The sequence below is a fragment of the Oryza sativa genome, chromosome 10 (assembly GCF_034140825.1).
Source record: "Oryza sativa Japonica Group chromosome 10, ASM3414082v1".
In the NCBI taxonomy this organism is placed as follows: Eukaryota; Viridiplantae; Streptophyta; class Magnoliopsida; order Poales; family Poaceae; genus Oryza; species Oryza sativa.
Genome location: NC_089044.1, coordinates 16,203,128 through 16,210,053, shown reverse-complemented (window position 1 = coordinate 16,210,053; position 6,926 = coordinate 16,203,128). Strand labels below are relative to the sequence as shown.

General features: G+C 45.4%; 1 pseudogene; it reads left to right on the top strand.

Annotated features, from left to right (window-relative positions):
* Positions 1–5,718: 5,718 nt before the first annotated feature.
* Positions 5,719–6,926, top strand: LOC136353637 (BTB/POZ and MATH domain-containing protein 1-like; annotated as a pseudogene).

Genomic DNA, 6,926 nt, shown 5'->3' with positions numbered 1-6,926 from the left:
TAATTACAAATATATATAGAATTTGAGAGAAAATGTATATAGAAAATCATGATAATAGCAGGTTAATAATCATTTTCATCAATTAAAATCTCGTTGTAACGCACGGTCAACATGCTAGTATATATGACATGTACTTCGAGTGGTGATGACATGCAAGACATGTATCTCGTTGTAACGCACGGTCAAGAGGCAAGGAGACTTATATACCATCAACACGAGTATTCGTGCTACATTTCAAAATTAAGATTTGTGTAGGGAAAATGTACAAATTACCCTCTCCCCGATCTATCGCGGTTGACCGAATTACCCCATAAACCCGAAAACCAAACATCGCTCACCCTAAACTTTTAGTACAAGATGAATTACCCCCCCCTACCCAATCTAGAGCGGTTTTGTCCTACATGGCGTACGCATGGCAATCCAGTCAGCATTTTCCATTTTAAAACATGGTGGGGCCCACCTGTCATATATACTCTCTATCTCTCTCTCTCCGCTTCCCCTCTTCACCCCTCTCTGTCTCTCCCTCTCTCTCAGCACGCACTCTCTCTCTCGTCTCTGTCGTTGAGTAGCGGGCGGCGGAGCGGGACACATAGACAGGAGTGGTCACGGAGGCGACGACAGCGCAGGACGCGGAGGAGGCGGCAGGGAAGGACGCGGGACAACCCGGTCCTCCTCCTTCCCTGCAAAGGGCGATCAATGAAGGGCGTTCGGGGCGGGCGGTTGGCGACAGTGCGGGGGCAGGTGGTGTGCGGGGTTCAGTGACGGCGAGTGTGGCGTAGGAGGAGGAGCCTATCTTGGCAGTCCAGGAGCTCCCACTAGGCGGAGGCCTAGCCGCCACCGGGGAGGAATGAGGCCGGACTCCGGAGACGGAGGCGGAGGCGGAGGCAGAGGCGGTGGAGAGGAAGACCGGCGGCTTTAGGCCCGGGACGACGAAGAGGAAGCCAAGGAGGTGCGGGGGCAACATGTGGTGGCGAGCGCGGAAGCGGCAGAGGAAACCGGCATCGCGGGCTGCACGGAGGAAGGACCTGCCCACGAGCGTGGCGCGCACTAGTGCGGTGGGGGAAGAGAGGCGGAGGAGGATCTCGCGGAGGAGGATCTCGCGGAGGAGGTCGTCGCCGAGCACCGCGACGCCGCTCGTCGCCGTCCCTAGTGTGCCGACTGCCCACGCTGCCGCCCACCACCTGCCCTCTCACGCCGGCTGCCCGCGTCGTTCGACCCGCACCCGCGTGGCCACGCCTGATGAGTGACGACGCTAGAGAGAGAGGAAGCAGGGAAGAGGAAAAGGAGGAGGCGAGAGTATGACAAGTGGGCCCCGCCTTGTTTTAAAAAAAGAAAATGCTAACTGATCTGCCACGCATACGATACGTAGAATAAAACCGCTCTGGATTGGGTCGAGGGGGGCAATTCGTTCGGTATTGAAAGTTCAGAGTAAGTCATGTCTGGTTTTCGGGTTCAGCGGGGAATTCAGCCGACTGTAATAGTTCGAGGGGCAATTCGTACTTTTTCCATTGTGTAAAAATCTTCTTAACCGGTATAGCTTGGATAACTTTTTCTAAGCTATCTATTGGCTTTATACTATATATATACTATACAGTCCATTCTATAAGCAATTATCTAAGATTCGGTTTATCATCCAAAAGAAAACGTAGATTTAGTTTTTAAAAAAAAACAGATAAGTTTACATTAAAAGTAAGGTGCTTTTTTTTTCCTAATGGAATGTTTAGGGGCTCTTTTTTTAATATTTTTTAGAAAAAAAAACTGTTTACTGGTTCACATTGACATAATTTGGATATTTATCTAAACCCTGCTTCCCTACAATTTGTGAGACCCATAATATTCTTTTAAGAAAAACATAGTCAGCATCAAGTTTAATATAACTTTTAACCAATTATATATTGCTACTTTAGAGGGTTATATGTGCATGATGTGAAGAAATTGATAACATCACTCAATGTGATAGAGTAAAGGGTATTAGCATATTAGCACTTAAAAATGAGGCAATGATGCAATGCTTATGGTAAGTTCTAATTTTGATGAAAAGGAAGAACAAAATTTTCTAAGACTTTATAAGATTTTCTCTTAGTTCCAGTTGTTGTACAGACAGAAATGGAAGGAGGAGGGGGAAGCTAGAAAGAGAGGAAAGGAACTGTGACATGTGTAGCCCATTTTTTTTTACTCCCTCCTTCTCAAAATATAATAACTTGTTTATAGTTTAAATTTTGTCCTAAATATACCAACCTGTACTTATAAAATCTGACTTTTACTACTAAAACTACCCATACCACCCCTACTACCACTTCACTTTAATATATAGCTTAACCAGTTCTGCCTATACCTCACTTGTTCCGAGGCAACCAAGTCTTTTATCCCTGTTCTCTACTCCTGCCGAAGGCTAAAACTTTCTATATTTTAGGATAGAGGGGTATTATTTTCTAACTGAATTGTCACGTGTACGCTAAGTAGGATAAAAATTGTTTCAGGTTGTTTTAGGGAAGTTATTCATCCGGTTTGAAAAATTTGATGTGTAGAATATCCTGTTATATAGTTTACAAGTAACCTGAGCTATCACAATAGTTCACAGAGGTAATTTGGACTCATTTATATAACAAATCCAAGATCGAGCTATAGCACTTCATGGAATTATGTATGTCAGTGTATCTATCGACGATCTGATCAATGCACGACACTGACACGAGCAAATATTTGATCAGTGTGCCACGCCATACAAATTAAGTTTAATCAAGTTTATAAATAAAAGTATACCAATATTTTCAACATAAAATAAATATATCATAAAGATAACTCAATGATAGATTCAGTGAAACTTATTTTTTTTAAAAAAATGTTGCTATATTTTTTATAGACTTAATCAATTACTCAAATAACTCAAAGCAGCTTAATTATAATATGAAACGAACTGAGTATATAACTCCAGGTCTAGCTGTATTGTTGGACAAGCAGCACGAAGGAGTACAGGAATACAACTTGGTATCCAAACAGTACAAATTAAAATCGGGATCCTTCTTTCTCTTCTCCGGCCGGGCAATCAATTAATTGGAGTCGGACATCAACATCAACACTTCTCTCCCGGGCCGTGTCATATATAGGCAGGCACAAGAGAACGCAGTTAGGAAACGTACCTTTTTACGCGACGGCCAAACCAACAGAGGACGGACGACACATGCCTCACGCGTCGTACATACATACCCCTCCCTCCGCCCATCCAACATCTAAAATTTTTACATTTTGGTCCTTTTAAAATTTTTATATTTTGGTCCTTTTTAAAAATTTATTTTACAAGTAAATCCCAAAAAAACTTAAACCGGAAAAGGTTAAACATGGTGGCGCCACCCACTATGGCACCGCGCCCGTGCCACCGTGACACTAGGACTGTCGTGGCGGTGCTGACTGGGCAGAAAGGGGGCGCCAGCCACCCTGACGCCGCCCCTCATATGACGGCGCCAGCATGGCTGGCGCGCCCCTCCTCTGTGGGCCGCGCCCTTAAACCCTGTGGGCGGCCCCACCACCTTTCTCCTCCCCACTCCCATTTTCGCCAAAGACCCAGCCCGAGCAGCGAGCTACTGTTCTTCTCCCTCTCTCCCCCTAACCTCTCCACCTCAAATCCACTCAATTTGAACTCGTTTTTCGCGGGATTTTTTGTGGAAATCGAAGAGAAAGGTAGACTCCTCCATTCTCCCTCTCCCCCTCTTTTTTCGTTTTTATTAGTTGAATTTGTAGATCGGAGGGTAATCTAGAACCCCTTTTTTGCCCAAATTTATGATTTTTAGCATTTGTTCTTGGAATTAGCTTGTTGTAGTGCTACATGTTTGCAATGTACTCATTGGTGTCACGATTTTTTGAACCATATATGTGGTAATGTTAATTTTTGGATGGTTTGGTCGGATGGATGGATGAAAAATTAGGGTTGAGGCATGAAAGTAATTTTAATTTGATGGACTTGATGTTATTGCCTATAGGTTAAACTTTTAACCATTAATTATATGAAGGGGAGACAAATTTGGTTGCATTATAGAAATTGATTATAGTTAATTAGAACTAGGTTGGGTTGTATGACGGAGTATTTGTAATATTTCGATGTGTAATGCACTAGTAAACTTGTTGATATTTGTACGTGGATTAAATATTTTTTGTGGAGTAGTAGCTTTGGGACAATTTAAGTTATGCATTGGTTATAATATGTCGGTTTGGACTACGTTTAGGAAGGAGGATTTAATTTTTGTTGCAAAGTTACATTTGGTTTTTTGGTGTATATGGATAGACTTATTCGTGTTTACTACGGTGGTAGAGTGGTGGAACCTTACGTTGGTGCACATGTTGAGTTTGAGGATATGTCATTGAAGACCATTTTGTTTTCCACCCACCCAACTCTAGATGAACTAAGGTCACGAGTGAAAGAAGTTCTTGGATGGACCGAGGATAATGTGGAGATTCGTTTTTATGGAAGATATGATGTTGGTCAAGGGCATAAGTATATATTAAATGTGATAGGTCAGTTGGAATGAGAAGTTTACTTTGATTTGGTAAAAGAGTCTCAGTTTAAATCTCTAGAGGTGTTTGCATCAAAGTTGGTACGTACCGTAGAAAAATTGGATCTAAACAAATCTCCTTCTTATCATTACATTGAGAAGAATTTTGTGACATATTCTTCTCGTCGTTGAGGGGGTGCAAGTAAGACTGAGTTGGTACGAGAAGATTTGGAGGGGGAAGGAGAGAAGAAAAGACCTTTGTTTAGAAATGATTTAGGGGAGGCAGGACCATCAAAGAGACATTGTGATAGTGATGATGTGGACGTAGCGACGGAGATGAAAAGGGAGTTAGTACAAGAGGGGCTTGATCTAAGTGAATATTTGTCGGAGAGTGTACATTGGTCGTCGTACGGAGGCAACCCTGAATACCCGACGCAAGTAGCAGGCTAATATGTGAATCCAAATAATTACTTTGTTGTCAAATTGAGTGGTGGTCACGATTCTGTCTTAGTAGAAGTCAATAGAGAGGAGGTTGACGAGGAGGCAAGTGTTGAGCAATATGATGTTTAATTTGCTGAAGACTCTGATGATGACCGTCCATTCCCTCCACTAACTAACAATGACAAGTTAGCATTAGAGGAATGTCATGCGTTTGAGAAGGTGTTTGGGAGGAAATCAGACATTCCTGAGTTTAGGGACCTAACACATGCCCAGGGTGCTATACTAGATGGCGGCATCAACCTACATCAGTTGCCAGAACCATTCCAGGTGGATGGTCTCAAAAAGGGTTTAGAGTTCCCATCCATGGTCGCCGCGGTCTGGGAGGACGGCGTCAGCCTTCGGTCGGAGGCAGAAGGGCGTGGGTGGGAGGGGGGTGGCTGGCGCCGCCCTCTGGGGTGCGGCGCCAGCCGTCGGCCAGAGGCAGAAGGTGGGGGGGATGAGGGTGCGGAGGGATACGCTAGCCATGCTGGCGCCGTGGTATAAGGGGCGGCGCCAAGGTGGCTGGCGTCCCCATCTGCCTAGTCAGCATGGCCACGACACCCTACTGCCACGGTGGCACGGGCGCGACGCCATGTTGGGGGACGACGCCATGTTGCGGGACTGCGCCAGCCACTCTGGCGCCCCAAAAAGGATCATTTCTGGTTTAAGTTTTTCTAGTGGTCCATTTGTAAAATAAGTTTTCAAAAAGGACCAAAATGTAAAAATTTCAGTCCAGCATCCTATTCCTACCATGGCGACTTCGAGCATCGCATCCAAAGTCGCCGGCGGCGGCTGTCCCACCCCGTTACGGTCAGCCGCCGTCTCCACCGTCGTCACAATGCAAGCCTATCACGTGCTCAAGATCGATGGCTTCTCCGGCACCTTACAAGTCCACCGTTATAGATCTCTCAGTTCCTTCCCGTTCAAAGTGGGAGGCCGCAGTTGGTACATCTGCTATCACCCACATGGGAAGAACAACATTAGCAAGGACTTCATCTCTATCTACCTCGTTCTCCAGGATGACATCGCCGAGGCTGCCATAGTGCAGGCTACCTTTAGCCTGCTCGACCAGCACGGGAAACCGGTGCCATCTCACAGCCGTGTCACTCGACTGTTAAGCACTTCGAACCAAGACGACATGGCTAACGACCTAGGGTTCAAAACTTCATTGCAAAGGACGACTTGGAGAAATCGGGACATGTCCAAAACAATTGCTTCGCTATCGGGGTCCATGTGGTAATCACCAAGGAAGTGCCGCCACCGCCGCCACCCATTGTCGTGGTGCCACCGTCGTCGGACATGCACCTGCATTACGGCGATCTTCTCTCAAGTAAACGGTGCGCCGATGTAGAGTTCCTAGTTGGCGGCGAGACCTTCGCCGCGCACAGATTGGTGCTCGCGGTGCGCTCGCCTGTCTTTGTGGCAGAGCACTTTGGGCCAATGAAGGAGGGTGTAAACGTAAACGACGTGATAGAGATAAATGACATGGATGCACAAGTGTTCAAAGCTCTACTTAACTTCATCTACACGGATACGTTGCTAGAGATGGATCAAGAAGAAGATGCGACAATGGCTCAGCATCTACTTGTTGCTGCGGACAAATATGGCCTAGAAAGGCTAAAGGTTAAATGCGAAGAAAGGTTGAGTAACCACATCGATGCTGACTCTGTAGCAACCCTCTTGGTGCTAACCGACAAGCACAATTGTCGTGGTCTGAACAAGGCGTGCATCGAGTTCTTTAGCTCCCCAACAGCACTGGCTAAGATCATAGAAACAGATGAATTTCAGTATTTAACCCAAAGCTGTCCTAATATTTTGGAGGATATAATTTCTAACATTGTTGCTTGTCAATTGGAGAAGGCAATTTTCTCTCCGGAAAATGAGGGAGGCAAAATTAACAAGGTAGACATTAGGATTTGGCCTGAGCCATGGCAAAATTCAAATGCCCGATGTGGTTAG